The sequence below is a fragment of the Phodopus roborovskii genome, unplaced genomic scaffold (assembly GCF_943737965.1).
Source record: "Phodopus roborovskii unplaced genomic scaffold, PHOROB, whole genome shotgun sequence".
Taxonomy (NCBI): domain Eukaryota; kingdom Metazoa; phylum Chordata; class Mammalia; order Rodentia; family Cricetidae; genus Phodopus; species Phodopus roborovskii.
In genome coordinates this window covers 3,817,533-3,843,637 of record NW_026126413.1, presented here as the reverse complement: position 1 = coordinate 3,843,637, position 26,105 = coordinate 3,817,533, and the positions used below count along the sequence as shown (strand labels likewise).

The window sequence follows — 26,105 nt, the reverse complement described above, 5'->3', positions numbered from 1 at the left end:
CACATAGAGAAATGTTCAACAAGCTGGGCATTTGTGGTGCACACCTTTAATCCCAGCACTTGGGAAGCAGAGGCAGGTGATCTCTGTGAGTTCAAAGCCAACCTGATCTACAGAGCTAGTTCCAGGACAGGCTCCAAAGCAATACAGACCAACCTGTCTCAAAAAACAATGAACAAGAAAGGAAGAAAGAAAAAGAGAAAGAAAGAACGTAAGACAGACAGACAGAAAGAGAGAAAGAAATAAAGAAAGAGAAAGAAAGAAAGAAAAAGAAATGTTCAACATTCTTAGCCATTAGGAAATGGAAATCACAGTGATTTTGAGATTCCATCTTACAACTGTCAGAATGGCTAAAATTAAAAAAAAAAAAACACAAGGGACAACTCATGCTGGCAAGGATACAGAGCAACAGGAACACTACTCCACTGCTGGAAGGAGTGCAGACTTGTGTAGTCACAATCAATATGATGATTCCTGAGGACATTGGGAATTATCTACCTGAAGATCCAGCTACACCACTCCTGAGCATGTACCTAAAAGAAAATCCATTCTACCACAAGGACACATTTGTAACTAAATTCATATCAGCTTTATATGTAATAGCTGGAAACTGGAAACAACATAGATGTCCCTCAACTAAAGAAAAGATAAAAAAGGAATGTGGTCCACTTACACAATGGAGTATTACTCAGCTGTTAGAAAAAATTAAGAAATTTGCAGGCAAATGGATCAAACTTTAAAAAAAAAAATCACCTTGAGGGAGGTAACCCAGACATAAAAGAAAAATATGGTATGTACTCACTTAAAAGTAGCTATTACCTGTAAAACAAATGATAATTGAATCCTTTTTTTCTAATGAGAGAGAGAGAGACAGAGAGAGACAGACAGAGAGAGAGAGAGAGAGAGAGAGAGAGAGAGAGAGAGAGAGAGAGAGAGAAAGGAGATGGATCTGAATGGGATGGGAGGCAGGGAAGACATTACAATTAGGACATATTATAAGAAAAAAGTCTATTTTCAATAAAACAAAACATGCAGTAAATAAAAAAACATTCAGCCTCAGGCATTCTGTTACAGCAGCACAATGGAATAAGACTGGAGTATTACACAGAATCCAAAGAATTTCTACTCAATGAAGATCACATGACTTCACCATCTTCTCTCTTCTGTGACCTCAAGGTGTTTTGTTTAGCTTTGAAGATAATTATTTGAAAAATAACCATACCTGGCAATCTGGAGACTGGAGTTACAGTCAAGAACACAGGTTAGGACTGAACACACATGGTTTCAGCGTGAACTCTGCTGCACCCAGTTTCTGATAATGGGCAACTCATTCAACTTACTAAGCTTATTTAGTGTCACTTTACTTCCTGTGAATAGAAGAATAACAGCATCAATCTTATTTATTTACTTCTAGGAGTAAGAGATAGCAAATGGGAAATCTCCAGTACAGTTTCCAGCACCATGAACACTTAAACATTAACTGTAATTACATTTCTAAAATTCCTTGTGTTTAGCAACCAACAAAAAAATTACATAACCTCCCCCCCCCCAACTTTTCCCTTGTGAGATCCACTAATCAGGTGATTGGGTGTTACGCCAAGAAATCATGGAAAAAAGGAAGGTATTTCAACCATTTCTGTGCTCTTAATTAAAACTTTAATGACACTTTCGTTGTGGCAGAACAAACTGGTTTCTGCCAGTCCTTTTTTTTTTTTTTTTTTTTTTTTTAAGATTGTTTGGGGAGAAGAGAGAATTCTCAGGGCAAGCTGTCAGGAATTATAAGCACTCTTTGATATTTTTCTTCACATGTTGTTTCTCATTACAGGACGATGACCTCTGGAAACATCTGGATACTTTGAGGGATCTTCTAGTGACAGTCTTCCTAGAAGCCTGAATATATACTAAAGTGTCTGACAAATACAGACATTATTATAACTCTTCAAATAAAGTTAGGTATAACAGTAGACAAATATTGTGGAGTTTTCTAGTATTTAAAAGCCTCACTAATTTGTGGCTTGACTTGAGTTAATTTTCCTGTCCGAGTAAGAAGACAGAAAATTCTCAGCATAAGCTCTTGTTTAGGAGGATGTTAGTAGGGGATGCTTGTGCTCTTTCTTTGATTCTCTAAAAATATAAATGAATTCTGAATAATGTAAATGTTCCTACAAAGGTTAAACATCTTCAACCCATGCTCCCCCCAAAACAGCATGTTTAATATTTACAGTTTCAGGAAACAGGAATAAATTTTAGTTAATTCAAAGAAATAGGATGAGAATTAAAAGAAGGAAATGAGTAAGAAATACGCTGGAAAATGTTTTTGAGGGTTTTCATGATTCTCTTACCAGAGTTCTTTGTGGATGCATCTTAATTCTACTTTTCCCAAATAGGAGTTTAAATACTTGAAAGGGGAAATCGTATCACCTTCGTTGTTCAACAATCATCCATTCTTTTAAACTCAGACCTATGTGAGGTTTATTTTAAAGGAACAAACATGCTAACATAGGTTAGTGCTCTAGAAGAGTCTAATACAGAAAATGTATGCCACTCAAATTGGAGTCACTCAAACACATATGATGTCCATGAAAGTGCCAAAGATGAGTACAGAAGTAGTATTCCATTTCTTTTGTTGTTGAATTTAATTAAACCAAAATGTTCTTATTTGTCAAAGCAGAATTCATTTGCCAAAATGCAGAATTACATCTGCATTTTGACAGTCAGGCCAAACCAGATGTTTCCTTGCCTCTAAGATGGGTGCCTCATGCATGGACATGACAGGAAGGTAGAAACTGTTTAAGACACTCCTTAGGGACTGCATAAAATTAATAATAAAAGCTTTGCATCTTTCAACAGTCATTTTGGAGACTAATATCTTGGGAAATCAGCAGAACATATGGTTGCCAGTAGCAAGAGTAACTGCAACTTATAAAGTTCAGATCTTTGATGAGTCTCCTTAGTAAGCATTTTTCAAAGAATAATACAGAAATTCACTCCTGCAACAAGGCAGGTGAGTCTTACAATGTTGTGACATACTTCTGGGCTTGGGCTCCCATAGGAACTTCAACCCCTCATTTCCCAGTGCTGAAAAGTTAGTATCTCTTGTGACTGCTATAAACTACTAACTCATTTATGTTTGCAACTGAATTTAGTGTATCTATTGCCATTATGAAGGTAGTTTTCATACTTGATCTGTATGAGGAAAAAACAACAGGACAATGCTCCCGCAAGGGAAAGTATTGGCTCAGGAACCCCAAGACCAAGCCTTCAGTACAAAGGAGATTCATTTGCCTTAGAGGGAGAGAGGGCAGAGATTTGGGATACAAAGAAGGAGACAGAAGAAGAGTGAGAAGGGGAAGGGAACCATGGCAAGGGGCAGGGATGTTTGTCATGAAGGGTAAAAGGACTGCCTCTGGGTAGGTGAGTAGACAGAGAGAACACATAGGAAAATGGCAGTTTATAAATGGACATGGAAGCATCTGAAATCTCATTTAAAAGGTTATAGAAGTAAAGAGACTAGCGGTAGAATCAACGAACATATTGTGAACACTTAATTAAGACATGGAGACTTACTATTAATTATGAATGCCTAACCTTAGTTTAGGCTTATCCTGATAGCTCTTTTAATTTAGTTTAATCTGTTTCCATTCATCTATGTTTTGCCTTGGGGCTTTTTACCTTTCTATCATTCTGTATGACCTTCTTTCCTGCTTCTTCTGTGTCTGTCTATCTGAGCCCTGGTGTCTCCCTGGGGTCTCTTTCTTTCTTTTCCAAGCCTAAATTCCTCCTTTACCTTATTCTCCCTGACTAGAACCAATAAGGTACCTTAGTTAGGCAAGGTAAAACAGCAACACACCTTTACATAATTAAATTAAAAACAACACATCTTTACATAGTTAAGCAATTATTCCACACCGTAAACAAATGTAACACATCTTTACATCGTTAAACAAATGGAATGCTACATTGCATAGTTAAAAAAAATATTTTGCAACATTTCCCCATTTTGTTTAAATAAAAAGGAAGGATTTAGTTTTAACATATAAAAGGATGGCATGTAATGTCATGAGGGCTCTGTAACCAAGAAGATTTATCATGTCTCATTCAGTGTCAGGGGTGTTCCCATGTCAAGGGATCAGCATATACATCACCTATCTTAGTGTTTTTCTAGGTTTATTTCTTTATGTCTGTAGACAGTATTTTCAGGGAGTCTCCCCAAATTAAATCTTGCTTTTATTAATTTTGAAGGAATCTACAACCTTTCATTTCCTATGAAAACAAAAGCACAACCTTACCCCAATGCAATGAAATCTCTGAATTCCATTTTAAAGTTAAGACACAGCCAATGTACCTAGACTGGTTTAATTCAATAGTTCCTTTTGCAACCCCATGTCTCTCAGAAGCTGCTGTTTACTGATCAGCATTTAAAAAATTCCAAGTCTACTCTCTGGCCTCAGTTTTCAAATAGCTTTTCTAATTTAATTTACATTTTTAAGTACGTAACTTATTCACTTTCCACCCAAACTCATTAGAGGAAACTAGAAGCATAATGACTAAGCCACTTTGATACAAACTTTCAGATTGCTGTTCAGTAATTAGCTCCTTTTCTTGATAGAAGAAGCTATTTATCTTCTACTTCTGTAGGTGATGAAAGATTACAACCCAATCTGTGTTGAATGCATTTCCAACATCTATAACATCATAGCTTTTAACATTCCATTGCCAAAAAGTCATAGGACAACACAGAATAGTACAGAAAAAGATGTCATTCCTTAAGAATGGAGCTAGAAAACCATATAGCTAAAGTTCTAGACACAGCATGGGGTTAAAATTTAGGACTATTATTTTAATTCATTCTAATGGCAATTATGAAATTCAGATCACCCTGCCTGCCTATCAGAGAGGAGAAAGTTTTATCACCTACAGAAGTAGAAGATAAATAGCTTCAGATAAATAGCAGTTGAGATGAATGTGATTCAAGAATACATTTAAAAATATGTTTATCATAATCTGTGAATGAATGATTTATGACACATTTACATTTTCTGTTCATTTTCTAACCGTAGATACTTAGACATTCCTTTGAAGTGCCAAGAACTCCCAATTAAGAAAAGCTGAATAAATTATAAACGGTAAGAGTACTTCCTCTGATAGGTACATATTCTATATAGCACAATTCTTCAACATGACATCTAGCCACAATTTCAGTAACTAAAATGATTATAGGAAAACTGATGCTTAAAACCAAACTTAATTACTACAAAATCATTTATACAATCTTTCTTTTCCCTTTCTTTCTTATTTTCATTTTTGTACTAGTTCATCTTTTTGTCTGGTTCTTGGAAATGCTCCAGTTTTCTAGAGACTCAGAGTGTATATAATTGAATGGCATAATGAATACCAGATTTGCCAGTATTTTATAAGGTATATAAAAAGCATGGAGACATGTTTGCCATTTTTTGCCATAAACCAAAAAAAAAAAGTAAAATTTATAAATTTGCAAATTTTTTGCCATGTAACCCAAGAATGATGACTTTCATTTCATTCAAGATAAATAGAATTGAACTTCATCATTCAAAAAATAACATAATTTATTTGGCATTAATTTTTGTATTTAGTACAAGGCATTTAGTTCTAGAAACTGGCTCATACTCTGTTATGTGTATAAAGCCTTTCTTGACTAGTATATACATTTTAAGTTTATTATCTTTTGCCTTTATACAAAGTCCTTGGCAGACTATTCTTAACACATATATTTCAGAGTCTGTTTCTTGTCAGTTCTAAATGTAAATTCTTTTCCTAGTGGTTGAAAATGCTTGCAGTTAAGGCATCAAAGGGTAAATTCAGTCCATTTGCATTTCTCCAAAGAATTATGGATTTACATGACAGATAGAAGTTTACTAAATAGTATTCATTCTGTATTTCCAAAATTGGCCACCTTAAAAGACTTTCAATTCAGATGAAGCATTGAGTTGCAGGAGTAAGTGCGGGAAAATGGAGGCCAAAAAGAGGAGACAGGCAAAGATTTAGAGAGAAGATAAGATCTTGCACATCTTCCTGAGGCTAAAACAAAGGAAATGGGCTGGAGATATGCTGAGTGGTTGAGTGCTGGCTGCTCTTGCAAAGATATAGATTAGGCTCCCAGCATCCATGTCTTTAGGCAGCTCACAGCTGCTTGTTACTCCTGCTCCAGGGGATCCAATGCTCCATCCTGTCTTCTGTGGACACACACACACACACACACACACACACACACACACACAACACACACACACAAAATATTCACTCACACTGGCACAGAATCACACAAATCCAAACAAATAGTAAGAATAAAAATCACAAGGAAAGTAAGAATCTGATGGTCAGAAAATAGCAAGTCTATAAAAATTAGAACATGAAAATCCAAAGTATGTACTTGCCATTCATCTTACCCATTTTTTCTGCAAAGACATTTAACAAAAGTTAAAAAGATAAATTCACTGATACTGCCCCATTCCTGGCATACTGACATATATTTTTGCAGTTATTTTGACTGTGTGTGGCAGGCTTATATACACATGATGTTTTACTTTGAGTCTCATATTCCTTATCAATCAATCAATCAATCAATCAACTGATCTTATCAACTAATATTGTTTTATGTCAGAACTTAATTTAATATTTAATTGTTCTATCAATACTGCATCTTATAGATTAAAAAAGTGACTTCAGGCCAGGCATTGGTGGCCCATGCCTTTCATCCCTGTACTGGGGAGGCACAGCCAGGTGGATCACTGTGAGTTCAAGGCCAGCCTGGTTTACAAAGTGAGTCCTAGGATAGGCTCCAAAGCAATACAGAAAAACCCTGTCTCAATAAATAAGTAAATAAATTTAAAAAAGTGACTTCAATCAAAACCTTCAGTAAATAGATCTCTCATTATTATTTAAATGGAGATTCAGCCCCATAGCACCATGAATGCATAAAGGCTGTTAAGACATGAGTGACATTCAGGCCACTGCTCAAACTGAATATTCCATCATAGTCATCCTCTGCTTCCTGCTGAAGCTCTGAGGTCTGTTATTCTATCTCCATCAGCCTCCAAATTTCTAGCATCTTTTGTTCAGACTGAGGCCCGTCCATTTCCTATGAAGGGCTTCATAAGCTGAGTAAACCTTTGCTTTGTCCAGTGTCCTGTAATTATTAGAAGTGGGTTCAGATATGGCACTGTAGCTGTTGAGTCCCTCTCCTGATGCTTGTAGTATATCACAGAGAGACTCATGATGAGGTGAGGGAATTATTTACAATGCACTGTCTCCTATCCTATTAAAAGTTAATTAAATACAATTGTTAAGCATGTTTTTAAAATGTGTGACTACAAGTTACAGGTAGGGTGACATGTAGTTTTCCAACTAACCCTGAGACATAGGCAGAAATCAGACGACATTCTTGATGACACATGCAGCTTATCCTGGATCCTACCCAGAAAGATCTAAGTGGAAACAGGATATCATTTTTTTTTTTCTAAACTTAAGTACATGTATGAAATAAATTAACCTGGAAGACACTGGTTTGATTTGAGCCATGTTATATTTTAGTATGTCGTTTTCAGAGTGGAAAAAATTTGTGTTGCATAAATAAATTGCAACCTATAGGTGAATGCTCTGTAATTGTTTTGCTATGGTATATAACTTAAATGGCAATTTTTAAAATTTGTGTATAAATGTTCATTATACTGTTAAATAGAAGGAGACCAAAGTTAAAGCCTCTATGCTCTGTTTAATTTCATTTGGTTAAAATAACATTTAAAAGTCTGTACAGATGTCTTTGCATAATTATTAGTACATTATACTGTTACTAGAAATCTTTTTCTCTGTGTATATATTTTGTACATTCTCTATAATTCATAGACTTCAATTTTTTAATGAGAAAAAAGGTCATTTCTTGAGCACAGGGTTGGAGACTGAGGAAAACAGGAAGTATCTTTTACTTAGTGATTTCACATTATTCTAGGGCATTCATAGGAGCAGCAACATGAGTGTGAATGTAGCCTTGGATTACAGCAAATAAAAGTACACAGAAGGCAGAGAAAAAAAAATATGGAAACAATTAAACCACTAAAGACCTAATATTCTTTTCTGTTGTCCTTGCTTTTCTTCTTCCAGTTTGTTGTGAATATCCACACTAGTGTAGCCAGCAGGTGTGTTCAGTCTTAGTGATACTCCTCAGTAAGTCTATGCCCATGAATCTTCCCTACTGAAGTAATTGCTGCTGTAATCCCATCTCCGGTGAGTTCTAAAAGATCAAAGTGAGTGAGCCCTCAAGCAAGGTTAGGGAAGATGAAACACTGGGAACGTATTACACGTATAGAAATTCCAGCTACAATGGGATTTCCAAGAATTTATTGTTGAGAAACAAACAAACCAAAACAAAAAACTGTTCTTTCTCCAAGAGCTCTTAGCCCAAAATTAAGAAACTGCTAGGAAACAAAAGTGGAGACCGGTGAAGGGAACACAGGACTCTGAGAGTTCAAGGGCAGGAAGGCTTTTGTACCTTCTCACCCAAACCTGCAATGAGACCTGTGGTGCTCTGCTGCCACTTCTGCCTGCATATACATGGACAAGAGTCACATTTATGTTTTCATGCTGAGCGTCTATTCCTCTCTCATGGCACCTTTTGCACTTGTTGCTAACTGACTGCACGTGCTTTTTATTGAAAGGAGAATATAGTAGAAGGAAATGGGACAACAGCTTAGGCTAGGTTATGTGTGTAAGAATATGAAATAGAATGTATACCTAATACTTGCTTTTTAAAGCTTATACGTGATTAAGCTTGATTTTAAGGGTAACATTTAGTTTTGGAGAGCAACCTTTCTCTAGATTTCCGTGACTAAAAGATGGCAAATCTGGATGGAACAGAAAAGGCCCCTGTGGGGTAGATTAAGAAGTGTTAGTACACTTAGGAAGAAAATTGCTGTAGAACGGGTGACACATGACCCAGGTGACTGAGATGCTGCAGCTGCTGATGGTACATGCTAACACCAGTTCACCAATATCGTCCAGTGACCAGTTACTTCCTTTTAACTCCACTGGGTGTGATGAGCATCATGGCCAAGACCATCTATCACTCTGTAGACTTTTTCATAGCCCCTCTGTTTCCTGGCTGGATTATTTATGTAACATTATTCAGCACGGGAAAGGCCAGCTGTTAAGAGTTTTAAAACCAGGAATAAGAACACATTTTTATTAGCTCTTTCATCTTGTCTACAGTGTTTTTCTTGGTTTAAATAATGATAGCAGTGTACTAGCTCCTCCACTGTAACTCTGTGTGCTTTTGGAGGGCAGAATGTTCTTTTCATAGTTCTGGAGTTCCAGGAGACACATTATCACAATAGAGGTGAATTCAGCTTGTGGGACTGCCTAAGCACGTGTGAGGTTGAATTCACACACCTGTGTGGGAGATGTAGAACTCAAACAACAGATCTAGTTTCAGATTACACAAGGGAGACAAGAATTCAACATTAGAAGATTTGAGATAAAAGTGGTACTATTAGGATTTCACAATATGATAACTTGGTTAAGTAATGTTTCTACAATTGTCTTCCCTACAAAGCTCATGTTAGCATGGAACACAGCAAAGCATGTGAAATGTGGTCAGCTTGATGAAGTAGCATATACATAATATCAGAGATCTGCTAATTGGCTTAATTTGTATAAGGAAACACGTGAGCCTACTATTGGTTCTACCCTGTGTTTGGTCCTCTTTCAGCTTGACTCATGGGTCAGATGGGGTCAGTTCTATGATAAAAGGTGATTTCTTTCCTGACAACGTCCATTGTAAGAAGGCCAGAAAAAGAAGTAAACAGGTTCCAGTTCATCCTTAAATATTATTTATGGCTCCAATATTAGACAGAGACTGTACTATACAAACACCTACAATTATGAAAGGTCATGAGTAAGCCAACCTTTTCTATATCATAGCCCTCTGGTTCAGTCTTTTTTCATTTACTTGTTTTTATCTCTGATACACCATTCTTTGCATCACTCACTGTAATTTTTTTTTTTTTTTTTAACTAGTTTTCTATTTCTCCATTACCTCAAAAGCTAGGTCTTTCCTAGCTTTTGTATATACCATCATCTTTAATTGAGAGAGGTCTTAGCCTACCTATTGAATTCTTGGACTGGACTTCTGTGAATACCGCATGGAAATAATCGTTCAGGTCTTTTAGTTTTCATTAGAGGTTGAATTTGCCCTCTGCCCTATTTTTTGGACTCAACTAAAACCTAGGTTCCTTGAGCAGTATTTTTTTTTTTTCTTCTACATTGACTATTTTTACCTTAGTAGTATCTGGCACATTCAGGTTATCAAACACCAAGAGTACACCTATGCATGTAATAGCAAATAGAGAGGATCCTAGCTTGTGGGTTGGTAACAAGGCATCGGTTTTTACTCTCTGGAGGTGAAGATTATCCTGAGTTATATCTGTTCTCCATGATAGGCCAACAGAACTGCTTAGGGACTGAGGGCTAATGTCAGAAGTATCCTATCATGCTTCCTTCTGTTACCTGTTGACACTAAACTGGACTACTAAAAAGATACCTGTGACTGAAATACCAAAAAGAGAAATAGTTCTCCTACTGTATTTGTTTAGAACCATCACCACATATCAGGTGTTGATTTATGTAGAGGCAAGAGCAACGGCCTCTTAAAAGACCCGGATGTTTCCTCATAAAACCAAATTTTCAGAAAATACACCCAGTTGTATTTTTCTCTATCTGTGTGGTATAAAATTTTCATTTCACATTATAAGCTTAACAACCTATTTTACAAGCCATCATTATTTTATCTTCTAAGACTTATTATAGGTCTAACATGTAGTATTTAATTAAAATTGAAAAAAAAAACCCAATTTCTATCAAGTGATCAGAAGGAGAAAAATACTTTTTGACTATCCTTTAAGAGTGCTGATATGTTTTTCAGAATTTTCCTAACTTTATAATTTCCAACGTTCAATATTTCCATGGCATCACAGGCCTGCAGATCAGTTTCAATATTTGGATACTACACAGAAATCTTTTTATCTTGATTTTCTTATACTTTAAACGTGCATTTATTTTAAACAGCCTAATCTTTGCACACTACTTTCCCGTATTTAGCCTAGGACAAGTAGTTTATCAAGTATGTTGGAAGAGGCTGACAACGTCCAGGTTTGAGCACTTAACAATCTACATTTGTTTTAGGCCATTTCCCTTGTCAAATAAAACCCTAACAGTAGTATCTGGCTCTCACACAGCCCCCAACTGTTCTCATGATCAATAGATAATGTAGTTTGTGTAAATAACTCACCCTAACTTCCAACATTTACGTCTTTACTTTTTCTTATCCTTACCGCCAATTTTGTTTCGGTGAAGGACATCCATATAAACCTCCTGAATAGATTTTCCTTTCCCATATATGTTAGGTTTAATGGTCTATCACAAACCCATTTTGAGTTCTTATGAGAGAAATGACAAATTTATCACTTGGTTTTAATCAATTGGAAGTCAAAATGGCACAGTAAGGGAATTATACAACATACCAAGACACTACAATACTACTATCATGCTCACTGTATATTTTAATTTCAAGCCTAAATAAAGCCAAACTTGCTACTCACTGGTTCGGAAGAACACCTTGCCATGAACAGGCATAAAAAGGCTTGCATGTGTTGATTTCAATGCTGGAAGACTATAGTACAAAGACCATTTAAGCTTATTTTTCAATAACATGGTGTTAAATAGACAAGTTGGGTTTCTAGGTTTTGGACACAAACAGACAGGTACTTGTCTCACTGTGTTATCTGTAGACCCTCAGTTTAGATTACATTTGAAAAAATTATGGACAACTGCTATTTTTAAGAGAACCTGAATTCAACCACCTCTGTGGCAAATTTAAGACCAGTTGCAAAACAAACAGGTCAATTACTGTGTTGGCTTTGGGGGATACTTATCACTTATTTTCCCATTGGTGGGAATACAGAAATTTTCAAGACCTGTTCAGAAGTAGGTCTCTAGAGGAGGGGGCACTGAAAAATACAGCTTGACCTACTCTGTAGCTTCTGACATCACTCAACTCCAAAGTCCACTATGACTTTTTGAGGCCCTACCACACATTCTTTTGGAACTCCACTATGCCTAGAAGGGAAACCAGCACCCCACAAACTTTCCCTTTGTTCCTGTCTGGTATCATGGACACAGTAATGCAGAAGTGATTTTTTTCAGATACGTAGGGTATGTCAAGCAGCAGCAACGATCGTGAGGGTAGTCTCAAGAACCAAATCAGTAAAATATCACCTTCAAAATTATATTGCCAAGTCCACATATAAATGTAGATAAGCTAATCTAGTCATAATGGTCACCCTCTAAGATCTATACACTGCTTTCTTTTAATGTGGTAAGACAGAACTAGAAAGCTTTTGACAATTCATTTTTTATTACATAATGGACATATGAATTAACCAGAGTAGGATGGTCACCTCCACTTTTAAACACAAATATGTTCTCTTTCTCCAAAAGGTACTGGAATGGCATTTCAGATTACTCTGTAATTAGTTCAGGGCAAAGGAGAAACAGTATGAAGTTATTTCTCAGAAGCTAGTTATGACTTCCTTGTGAAGGTCACGAGAGTGATTGCCAGCACTTTGAGAACATTTATTATTAATAGATGATATGAAAATAAGAGAAGAGTATCCCCTAAGAATTTTCAGATTGCAAGAATGAAATAACTTCACAAAGGCTTTTGTGAAGCTTAAGTTCTTGATAACTGGAAATATTTTCTGTGCATCCAGGAAATGTAAATAGTGCACCTTTAATATGTGTTTGCTTTAACAGCAGGGACTGCTTTTAGCAGATGGAATACAAGATTTTACAAGTTTCTGAAAACACTGTCTTGACTGGCTAGTTGCCTCTACAATGTTTAGAGAAATCTCAAGAATCCATTATTGTATTCCATTGTCAACCTTTTTGTTCATAAACCAAAGGAGATTTTATTATCCTTCTGCAGGATTTGTGAGGCAGGAGGAAAAACACTCAACTTCAGTTTCGAGGTAGGTAAAATGCATGACTCTTCAGGATATAACATCTGCTCACCTTTATAGTTAACATCATACTCCATTAGTGCCATAACAATCTAACTGACACATAACCCCTAACATATAACTGTGGTTTTCCAAAACACTGCCAAGTTCAGCTTATTCCATGCTCTTCTGGAAGTTGTACCCTCAGTGAATCATCGATCAATCTTTCTTCTAGAATTTTGGGATTATCTCAATAACAAGCGTTAACACATTATACTCCATATACATTAATCTTACCTTCCATGTACATTAGAAATAAAGAGAAAATACTGATATTTTTATTTTCAATGGTTGCACACCATTTCAATTGTGTAAATGTTTCCTGAAATATATTATTATTTACAAGTGTTATATATTTTTCACAAATGGCAGCAAAGATTTGTTGAACTTCGTAAACTTGGAAAAGTTAATTCATGGAAATAGGTGTCATCCTATAATATGAGACTAATTTTATTATGAAGGTAAAGGACTTTATTATAAATTACACATTCTTACTAACTCCAGCAGGAAACACATTGAATGGAAACATAAAAGGTAATTTCTGACATAGGCAGAAAAGACATTAGCAAGATACTGGGCTGGAGTTTAATCTTTTTAAAAATAAGGTGAATTTGACAATCCTGCAAGACTACTTGGAAACAAGACATGTCTCTGTCCTGTCAATGACAAAGATGAAACTCATCAGAAATCAAATAGCAATACAAAACAAATTTTGAGACATGGACTAAAGACTCTAGAGTCAGGTGGGTAGCTAGTGAGAACATCTGGACCTTGCTAGCCCTGGGTCTCAGTGTCCCTCTTCCAGTAAGCTGTGTATTTACGGTGTCTGTGCAGAGACCAGCTGCCTGGAGAGCTTCATTGCTCCTCCACATGCCATCAAAACACACAGCTGGATATTCTACACCCTTCACACCCCTATACCACCCTGTGGCTTGAAAAACAGCAGTCAATGTTCATGCATCCAAAATGCTAATCGCTCTTCTTTATAAATTCCTGCACCCCTTTGTATCTTCCCTACACTCCCAAGAGCCTGGACTTAAAAAAGAGCAGGATGGCAGGATTAGAAATAAGCTGCGACACACAGTTAACCATTGTACCACATATAGTACAAGTTAACTATGTCTTCCTCTCATTTCTACCTATACTGTCTGAAATGTCAAATTAACTGGAACAACTTATTTTTATTCTCTCCTCTTTATGAAGTGTGTGCTAACTTAGGAAAAAAGTTGATAACACTTCCAGAAAATTCAGTTGGTAGCAGAGATGGACAATAGATGGCCACTCAGCAATCAGATCCTGAAAGGTGACTTACTAGGGAGTCCCACTTTTGGGATGTCCTGAAAATCCTTGACCTAATATAAAGGCCAAGATGCAGTTCAGGGTAGAATAATTACCACAAACTGATTTCCTGTCTAAAATAAAACAGACCAGCTTTAACTAGCTACAGACATCCTAAAGATCTTTTTGAAAACAAATGATCCTAAGAAAACACAGTAAGCTTCTCTTGATGTTCCTTTATACTATAAATCGTACAGTTTCAAGCAGTCTGTAAAAGCTGCTGGTCCACCTAGCTTTGTGCCTGTTTGGGCAACACAGTGATGGATACCATGCTTTAAAAACGCTTCAAGTCCAACACTTTGTTTCTATAGAAAGCTCATTTCTAAGAGAGAAAGTTTCACTTTTACTTATAAAGGAGAAGCCAGAACCAGTATTTAATAAATGGTATGTGTAGTTAAGTATTTTTAGGTAGACTTAATTCCTTTTAGCTTTGAAACGTAATGAATTTCCAGCTGAACCTGCAGAATGTTGAACACAAACTTCTAAATGCCCTTCCATATGGATGCTGCAACCCCGTCCTGTCTTTTCACATTCACATTACAAACTGCTCAAGTTCTTGCTTCAGTGTCAAAGCTGAGAGACACTTAGATATAGTACTCAGACTAAGCAGGTATGAGATGTGTCTATCACCTACAAACTCAGAAAAGAGATTCCAGCTGCCTTTTAGTTCCAGCACTTGGGAGGCAGAGGCAGGAGGAATCTCTGTGAGTTCAAGGTTAGCCTGGTCTGGAAGAGCGAGTTCTAGGACAGGCTCCAAAGTTACAGAGAAACCCTATCTCTAAAAACCAAAAAAAAAAAAAAAAATCCAGTTTAAGCTGACAGATAATAAACCAGATTTAAAGTGATGCATTAAAAACACAACAAAAGTCACATCTGTGATAACTTCAATGAATGTTCTACTTGGAAGACTTGACACTAAAGAGAATGAAAACCTCTTTAAGATTTTTAGTCTATCATTGCTCTATTTGCTTTTTTCATTCTAAGAATGTTCTTTTTCAGAAGACGGAAGCTATATCTTTGACCACAGTTGACCAGAAGCCTTAAACTTAGGTTAAAGAAATGCAGGGTTTTGTTTAAAATATTTTATACCTGTAATAATTTGCCAAGAATAGAGAGGTACTATGGTTAGCAATCAAAATGGTTTAAATATGAATGCAATCCATAAGAACAATAACAACAACAAAAATAGAACAATTTTTTCTCAATAAAAATATGCCAGTCACTAGAATGTCTCATCCTGTGAAGACAATATTTTCAAACTCTAGTGAAAGGAAGCTGTGGATTTTGCCAACTGTGTGTTCTATTTCATGCCCTCAGGAACCTTAGGAAAAGCAGTCCAGACACAACAGAATGACATTTGTATAGTGTAATACTGGAGTGACAGAACAGAATTTAACTGCTACAGTCACATTCCTGTGTATTAAACTGTTACATCTTAATTATTTGTACAGCTCATTGGTCCAATAGCACAAAAATAGAGAACAGCATCTTGAAATTTATCTCATTCCATGTTGAGAGATAAAAGGGTTAACCATTCTTCCCATTATTTTTTGGAGGCATGTCCTTGTTTACAGAGTCTGATGGCAATCACAGCTGGTAGTTTCCATAGCTACTGTATGAAGAGGATGCTGAAGGCCATCACTACACAACATACAGCAACATAAGGACTCTTGCGTTCACCTGTTAAAAAAAGGAAGAATTTTGTCTTCGTTGATTGGATGACAAATATGGATATGATAAGGTTACTACTGCGAGAGGGGAAAACAAAGAGCTAGAGGTAAATAAAACAAGCTCAATAGGAATCGGCTAACAAGGTCTCCTAAAACTACAGCCTAATACAGGGCAATAAACTTAAAGATTCTGCAACAAAGGACAAAAACCATTCTGATCATGTGCTGTGTCCACATAAGTGTGCATGCCACAGTGCACATGTGGAGGTCAGAGGACAACTTCTGAGTGGGCTCTTTCTTTCCAACTTTCTATGAACTCTGGTCATCAGGCAAGTGCTTTTTAATGTTAAGCCATCCTGTTGGCCCATCATGAGATTTGATTTTATTCTGTTATTATTAGTATTTTATATGTTTTGCATATGTGAACTACATAGATAACAATGTTACATCTCAATGCAAAAAGGCTAGACATGATTAGCTGCTAAGTATTTCTGATACTTGTACCTGAAAGTACCCATGCTGTGGCCCTGAAGAACGTAGGTGACAGAGTCAAGAAATGGTCTCCAGCAATTCAGAGCCAAAGGACAGTTAGCTCTCTTCCTCAAGAAAAGGGAATGCCTACCTAAGGATTCTAATGACCAGCATTCAGCAATATCTTTATATCACGGTACCAGTTCATGACACTTGTAGAGTTTAGAAAGCACTCATTAAGTGAAGACCAGCAAGATAGCAAGCATAGCCAACATTATTTCATTTAAAAAAAAAAAAAATAGGCATAAGCTCTCCCATATATGATTCTATTTCTGAGACAGTTATGCTACCGAGTATTTTATGGTAAAACATTCCATATTTTTAGGATGAGAAGTATTTCCCTTTGAGAGATTTTGTAATACTTGACTGGATTTCATTGGTTGAACATCCCTAATAGATTGGAAATTCTCTGTTGGGGTGTCATTTCTACTAACAATGTTTCTGATATCTCAGTATTTCAGTAATTTAAGTTAAAACTAGAAATTGAACACAACAACTTCTCTAATGAGGCAACTCCACATTCATCTAAGAATGTCTCTATTTAGAGACTTTCCTTTGTCTGACTTCGATCTAATGTCAGCTTGTGAAAATGTCTTGCTGGCATATAGATCCTGTAAAAGGAATTCGATTCATTTCAATTGTTGTTGCTTTTTTGTAACTGTAAGCTGTACTAGTTCAGGGGGTACCAGGCAGAAGAAAGAAAGCAGAAGTCATGTGGAAACAGCTGAGGTACATCTAAGTTCATTGCAAACCTAGGAAATGGCTTTGACTAGCCTTCCTTATGTTATTCCATGATGTCTAAATTCCACTTCCCTATAACTAAGCTCCTTATTCATCTTAGAAGCTCATTACCTGACTCTCCTAAGTGTCGACCTTGACATCCTCATTAACTAAAATTTTCAAGGTCACTTTATACTCAGAGCTATTCTGCTGAGCTCATGCATTCCTATTTTTATATATTTGGGTCTACTCAATGCCCTGTCACATATATTAAAAAACAAAACAAAAAAAAAAAAAAAAAAAAAAACAAAAAACAAAAAAAAAGCAGACATTTAGCCAGGGTTTTTGCCTGTAATCTCATCCTCCAGGAAGATCACCCAATCACAAAACACCCAATCACAGATTGGTACTCTCTGTTTTTTTAAAAATTACCTTTGCCCTCCCCCTTCTGCTCTTAACATTTAATAGACTGCCTTCTATTAAAGGAAGATGTATAATGAAAAGGTAGTTTTAGAGTAACATTAATTTAAGAAAAATTTAAAACAGAACATACTAGTTTACAATGCTAATTCATTAGGGCTAAAGTTTAGCACAAAGCACCTCTCTGGTCCATAAACTTTAGGTGGACGCTCTAAAAGCCTGGTATTCTTTTCAGGGCTGGTATGTCCACTGCTTAGCACAGTCACAGACAGTAAACACCCAAAAGGAGCAATTATCCCTGCACTGAATTCTCCATCTGCTCAGTATTAATTCTTGAGGAAGTTCTTTTCTTTCTCATCTTATGACTTACAATGCTATAATTTACAGATGGATTTCATTTTCATGTTTCTCATTTTCTTAAAAGAGAATGCCATGTGGTAGAGCTAACCATCTTAAGTTGAACTTGAGTAAGAATGTTACTTCTTGTCAGGGTGTAGCTCTGTACAAGTGAATGTGAAACAGTTGCTGCTGCAGTGTGGTGTGTAACAAGATAAGATGACCCCACTCTCTCCTGTTAAATTGCAGCCTTTCTGTGTGGATATACTGTGTGTCAAGAATAGAGAGGAGCAGGTGCTTGAAAAAGTGTCTTGGCATCGGAGTTTTCAAAGCTAGCCTGTGCAAATAAAGCAAATGCTTTGATTCTTATAAGAGGGAACACTCCTAAGAGAGCCATTCACAATGGGGAGCGGGCATATAAATAAACAAGCAATCAAAAAGAAAAGGAATTATATAACTAGACAGTAAAACAGACCATATCTGAGGATATCATTAAGACAGATATATACTACAAATCTAAAGCTAAGCTATACCCCCTTCTAGCCATAATTATGAACAAACAGGACACTTGGGTTGGCTACTAAACAGAACTATCCGCACATCTAATTCCTACGTAAAACAGACCTAAAACACCTTTATGTTTTCTTTGGGAGTTAGCAACTTTATATGATGGAGATGGAAACTTAGCTCTTCAGCACCAACTCTCTGCTGTCTCTCCATGCAGTTTACTCAAGTTCTTAACTACCTTACTCTTGGCAATACTCTTGATTATTTATGTTTTCTTTTTCGGGGTGACTTGACTCCTAGGTAGTTTGGTTTACACTTATCCTTAGCCATGAGCATTAGGTACTGAGGGTGGTAATCGGTTTCTCTTCCTGGTTCCTTTTAAAATGTACAAGATTTCTTGTGTTAATTTAGGCTTTGTAGCTGTTATTCATGACTACACAAATCTAAATAATCTCTGTAAATCTAAGCCAGGCCTTTCCAATGCTAGCATCTCTGGTATCTTAGACTGGATAATTTTATTGGGAATGGCCATCTATGCATTGTATGATGTTTAGGGAGATCAGCAACCTATACTCACTGTATTTTTGACAATAAAAAATTTGTTCAAGGTATGTCTAAATTTATGACATTGAAACACATCACTATTACCTACAAAATTCATGCCTAAAGAACATAATAAGGAAACAAAAAGCTCAAAAAGTTTTAAGTGATAGGATTGTGCTCTAGGTTAAACACATATGCTAGAGTCCTAAGTATCCCTGGAACAATACACACTTATCTAGTGTACACATATTCTTTTGCTAATTTAAAGCCAATTTTATTTCCACTAAAACATCATGAAGAATACAGAGGAAAGCATACATAAAAAATATCACTACATCACAATGATGGTTTTCAATAAGACATTTTTTTCTGTGAAATCCTTTGAATGGATATTGGACACTTACCAATACGGGCACACTTCCAAAATATTCCCAATAATCTACACAGGATAAAAGAGAACAAAAACAATTCCTGATTACTGAGAAAACCAGTTCATTCCTGTCAACATCACAGAGAACATTAATTCTACATACTAGACTTTAACATGTACTTGTTGGACATGAAGCCACCACTTACATACGAAAACAGGACAGGGATACCATGAACCACCACTGGACACACTATAGGTGTCACAGGTCAGAGTTACGGTAAGTTATTGTGAGAGTAGCTAAAATGTATACAAGGACTCAGTGAATAATTCATTTAACTTCAAGTTCCTTATCACTTTCAAAAGGAGAAAAATTACATGTTAATTTAAGTAGTAATTCAGAAAACGATACATGAAGATAGTTTTTAGAAGGTTTTTTTTTTTTAACATAATAGAAGATTTATTTCTTACAGGATATAACTCTCTGTCTCATTAAGCTATAATTGTGTATGTTTTCTAGGGGCAGCCCTCACCTGTGCTAGTCAACAAGAAAATACGCATAACTGTGAGCTTACATTTTTAAATGAGAACTATTAGTTAAGGTAGAAGTAAGCATAAGTTTATTAAATGTGACATTTAAAACATATATCCCAGGAATAAAAATTAAAATGAGGATGTTCTTTTTAATTCCATGAATAAAACAATTATGAATTAAAAATACACACATAAATGCACATACCACCTATTTGCAACACATAAAAAGTAACAGCTTTGATAAAAGCAAATAAGCCATCAACAGAAAAATTAAAAAAAATAAAAACAGTACAGATACTATTTTGATGGTCTGAGATAATATTATATATACGTATAACTATGTTTATCTATTTAAAATTATGCTTATAAATAAGAGTACTAATTAAGACAAACCAAACTTACTTATTCCTTATATGAAGACTGGCTCAATAAAATTACAGAACTTAAATTTCAGGGGTATTTATATACATTTTTCTTCAAAGAGAGATGTAAATGAGTCCTCACAGGTGAAGAGCAAGCTAACAGGCAATTCTGAAAATAATCTAAGCTACTGACAAGACCAGACTGTGCTTTAACTCAGCCTACTTATTGTTGTGGGACTGTGAAGATGCTCTTCATCTCTTTAAGAACAGTATCCATGCTTGGCGGACTTTATGAGGAGTAAATGATTACACAGTCTATAGAACAGTGACATGTGCTGTGGTCAGTAATGCTAGGACTAAAGGAACTTGTGAAGGTAACTCTAGGTATCACTCAGAATTGGCTCATTCTTCACTGAAGAGTAGAAAACTGAGGTCACCCATGCAAAGCCATGTGTGTTCGATTCTAGGCACCTATGGGACACATTAAACACTAATGATTTAAACTACTCTGATTGAGTTAGGTAAATGACACAGAGTAAGGTATCTGAAGTACCTTTATGGGAAACTCAGGACCCTGAACAGTTAGACCACAAAAGGCAGGTCTTTCCAGGGCCAATATACCTGAAGTTAGTTCAGACCTATCAAGCAGCAATGAGTTGTTCCCATGAATTTCGTAAGATGTCTGTTAACATCTAGCACACTGTTTATTTTGTTTTATTTTTTTTTAGGAACTTTGTTAGTTGCTAAAAACCACTACAACTTGTTGCTTAATTTCTACAGCTTGAATGTCTAATCATCTGCTGATAGTGCTATTAGGCCTTGGAAAGTAGGAAGAAGCAATCTTAGCAAACTAGCTAAGAAGGAATCTTTCAGTGCAGTCCTGTTCAAGATCATCTGAATCAGCTTTTAGAAAATGGAGTTAAATTTAAATAGTGAAGTCTTCAAAAATGCATTGTATCAGGTATCTGGGTAACTCCAGGTAAGCAAGGTAAATACAATGACAAATGTACTGTCAGTCTCAAAGAAAACACGTAAAGGAAAGAGAATCTAATAATTACTTTTACAGAAAAATAGTTCTTCTTTATAATCAAGTAAAATAATTTCTACTCACACACACACACAACTGACTATATTAATTTATATTCTGAAATGTAAAAACAGGAAATCCTTTTGGGGGCCTTGAATGTAGGAGAAATATACTACTACTCAACCTCTACTGTAAGGTTGGTAGCCCTGAGAACTCCTTGATCAATGTAGCATGTTATGGATACATTCCTACTCCCAAGAAAAGAGGGGTGGACATGTCCACATGCAAATTCCCTTTGAATGAAAAATTTCATGGCAGCACTAAAAAAGTAGACATACCCTATTCTAATAGTGACTACTTTTTAAGAACATACTCCTATTTTACTTTTACTTATATTACAATTCCAAATAACTGATTAATGAAAATCATGTATTACAGGAGCTCAGAGAAGAAGGTGGGATGGGAAAACCATGTCTACAAAGTTAATGAGGCACTGTCATAATAATTGATGGCTATTTAACATGTATAATGCTCTGCTTTTATTCAATAGGTGAAATTTCCAGTCACACTAGGTCATTTTTGAAATTTATTTATTAGTTTAATAAGATAAGACAAATATACTTTAGCGCTTTAAAACAAGAAGAAAATGTAAGAAGTTACTCAAAAACTAAGTTATAAATAGAATTAACTGTCTACTGACTTTCATGGTAATTTGCATTCAATGTTGGTGAGAACTGACTTGACTGATATCATTAGTAACATACCCAGTTTTATTTCTGTCCAGGAGGCTGGGAGCCAAGGATCGGATATAAGCACACGTACATATAAGCAGCAAGATTACAGTCAACAGACTCTGAAAATTGAAAATGGCAGACTATAAAGAAAGAGAGAGAAAAAAATAAAAACAAATTAATATCACAAGAGAAACTTCCTATGCAAAAATGCCAGACAAATCCACATTACAGGCAAACACAATGGTGTACAACATATAAACCAGCATCATGAAGTCTTTAGAGGCAAAGAATTCAGAAGCTGAGGTAGAAAATACAATTCACGAATGTGAATGCCATGGATTCTAAACATCTCAGCAAAGTGGACTAAGTACACAACTCACATGGACGCTCAAGGCATACAGAGTTCTACACAGGAAGGTATGGTCCTCACACACTGCCAGTGGCTGGCTCTGTGACCCTAATGCATCACTGGGCTCTTGGCCTTCATTTGGTATTTATAAACCTGGGCAGAGACTGGGAGAAAGAGTAAATACTGACTAAAGCTTCTCTCAACTTCTTATCTGGGTCAAGAATGTTTTAAAATTATGAAACTTTGTTCCAAGCCTTGACAAATATTAAGATTATTAGACATCGGTGAAAGAAAAGCACCCATCTTTCCTTTTCAGTTATTTTTTATGTAGTAGTTCCTTCTATCGTAAAGTCAAAATAGGAATCCTAAGAATTAGTCTTTAGATAGGCAAACAGGAAGTCATAGGTTTCAAGTGTAAATAAAGTTAAGTGGAGTTTTGGCCTCATTCTATTCAGCATTCAGGTCCTCTCCAAGAGCAACAAGTGCCCTTAACTGCTGTGTCCTCTCTAGGTTCTCAGCTCAGCTTGCCAGGAAGTCTCCAAGCATCCACCTGTCCTCTCCTGGGGTATTTCACACACAGTTCTTTTCAGAGTCTAGGCCACTCTTCAACTAGAGATCCTTCTGCCTTCAACTCTCCAGTGCTGGCATTACAGGTGTACAGCCATGCTTTCCCCTAGGAATTGTCTCTATGCCTCACCTAGCAAATTGCATTCCATTATAAATGTTACTCCCAAAGCTGGACACTGCACTATCAGACAGTCAATCTCTAACACCTGGCCACAGTACAGGGCATACCCAAAGTAGAGATGTTTCACTCAAAACACTTGGAAGAAGTTGCAAGACTACCACAGTATGATTAAAAAACTCTTCCATTACTGGGCATTTCCATTAGTAGGCACGTAAAATACATTAATTCCACTTAGCAGTCAACAGTATGCCCATTAGTAAGTTTGGAAGGAAAATTAGACGATTTTCTTCTTTTCTTTCTTTTTTTGCATTTTCAAGACAGGGTTTCTCTGTATAATAGCTCTGGCTATACTGGAACTCACTTTGTAGACAAGGCTAGCCTCAAACTCAGAGATCTGCCTGCTTCTGCCTCCCAAGTACTGGGATTAAAGGCTCGCACCATCACCCTACTAAATTTCTTAAAAATGTCATAAATATTTTTCAAAAGTAAAACTGCTACTTGTAAATAAGGATTACTTGAAAATCTCAGAAGCTAGTGAAAAATGCTGTAAACTTCAAGGGAATTAAGCGAGGTAAGAGGAGTCCATGATCCAAACACCCACATCAATAACCTTTAGAATTATATTAATAAAATGAAAGATGAAACAGGAAAAGACTACATAGATAGGAACTAGAACAAAACCTTCAGATTTCTATGCTTAAAAAGAAATGTCCTACATTAGGAACAAAGGAAAAATTCTAGGAGGAGGTGGCAGGAAAAAAAAAAAAGACCCAAACCCAAACAATTACCTCAACACACATAGCAGGCCACTTGGTAGAATTAGGATAGACTAAACTCTCAGTTCTGAAGGTAACCCATAAAATGTCTTAATACCATCACATTACTTATGAAACAGACAGGATAATTTCAAGAAAAGAAGCCCTGCCAGACATTATTAAAATTATTTTTACATATTTTTATAAATAAAGCATTACTGAAAAAAATGTAAGGGTTACACATCACGTACCAATTGTGTTTTATGTGTGCAAACTTATGGGTTTGTACTTGCATGTATGTGTGAAGATGAGAGGTTGAAGTCTAGCATCTTCCTGCCACTCTCCACCTTTGTCTTGAAACTTGGACATGGCTAATTCAGCTAAACTGGCTGAAGAGCAAGTTTCTGAGACTCTGCTGTCTGCCTTCCCAGCCATGGGATTACCTCTTTATGTTATAGATGATACATAGAATTATCCACTTAGAAAAAGATGGGTACTTTAAAAGCTTTAGTAAGAAAGCAAAAGCATGTCAATCTACAAATGACTTCATTTAGAAGGACCAATCATTTAGAAGGACCAAGAATATGGTAGGCTCCAAAAGAGACCACATGACAGCGTTGTGTGTGTGTGTGTGAGAGAGAGAGAACTAAGAAATTTTAGAAACAGACTTATATTAAACAAAAGATTCCAGTGGTAAAATGGTTAGCTTTACAAAGTAGCTTTATTATCTTCTTAACAGGGCATCTAAATTAAGGATTTTATTATGAATTCCCTTCTCCCCAACCCCTTCCTGAATGCCTTTGCTTAATGCCAAGATACCCAAGCTGGCCTCTCACTGTGTGTATGTGTACGAAGGGGTTAAGTGGGGTTGTTCATGAAATACCGAGTATACAAAAGCTCATCTTACCCTTCTTGCTACCTTCCTGTGTTTTAAGTTTTTCATAATAAAAGATAAAACAACACTCACCATCATGCCTATTATTAAGTGGAATGTGTATAGTTACATCTGTGTGTGTACAATCATTTATAAATGAAAGTTGTTTACATGCACAAAATATAGGCCACATACAACTTTGTTCTGGGGTTTAAGAACGCTATACTTTAAATAAATAATTTTAAATGGTAAAGTCTTTCAGATGTACTTAAGACTCTGGTCAAAGAGTGTTTTCTAAGTTATGGCCATCAGTCTGTCATCTGTAACATTTCTCCCAATGCTTACAGGATTAGGACGCTTATAGGATGCTATCCACTGATACAAACTCAGTCTCTCTGGGTTAAGAGAAACAGATGTCCTTATTTAGTAGAAAAATAAAGACTTTCCATTGAAAACGTTAATGAGGGAAGAAAGGAAGCTAAATAAAGAAAGCACATGATAACAAAATAGAAAGATGTAAATTTCATTAATAATACTGAGAAAAACTAATATAGAATAGACCATGACGTACACTATTTTGTTAATTATCCTACAGAAGTCTACAAACTGTTGTGAATTTATATTTACTTGTCAAAGACATTTTGGAAAAATAAGCAAAGACAAAATATCCTGATTATGTGAAAGGCCTAGGCTGTGAAGGCCCAAGGTAATTTCTGCCTAGGACTCACACCTATAACTTCCTACACCTGTAGTGTCTTATCAAGAGTACAACTTTGAAGGTGCAAACACCTTGAACACAGTGTATTGTTCTAATTCATTCTAAGACAAACAGTATATACATTTTCAAGAGGTCTGTATAGCTGAGTGGGTGAACTTGCTACATGTAAACTCCAGATACTCAACTACTCTACAATTTAAAATAGTAATTATAAACATGCTACATATCAAGAAGTCACAGATATAAACTCTTGTGTTCTAATTTGCTAATTATTAACTTTTTTTTGGTCTTTTAATTTTTTAATTTTTTTTCCAAACCAGGGTTTCTCTGTAGCTTTGGAAGCTGTCCTGGAACTAGCTCTTTCTAAAATCCATGGGTAATATATAAGTAATTTTAGATAGCTGCAGGTATCAACATAAAATACAAAACCCTTTACTGTGTTCTGATCTCTATTCATTCCTAAAGGAGTGGTTCTCAACCTTTCTAATGCTGCGATACTTTAATACAGTTCCTCATGCTGTGGTCACAACCCAAACATAAAATTATTTCA

General features: G+C 36.0%; 1 non-coding gene across 1 annotated transcript; it reads right to left on the bottom strand.

The window, feature by feature from the left end:
- Positions 1-21,591: 21,591 nt before the first annotated feature.
- On the bottom strand, positions 21,592-21,725 carry LOC127221125 (small nucleolar RNA U109). The gene has a single exon (XR_007834429.1). It is a non-coding gene; the product is annotated as a small nucleolar RNA U109 (small nucleolar RNA).
- Positions 21,726-26,105: the final 4,380 nt, after the last annotated feature.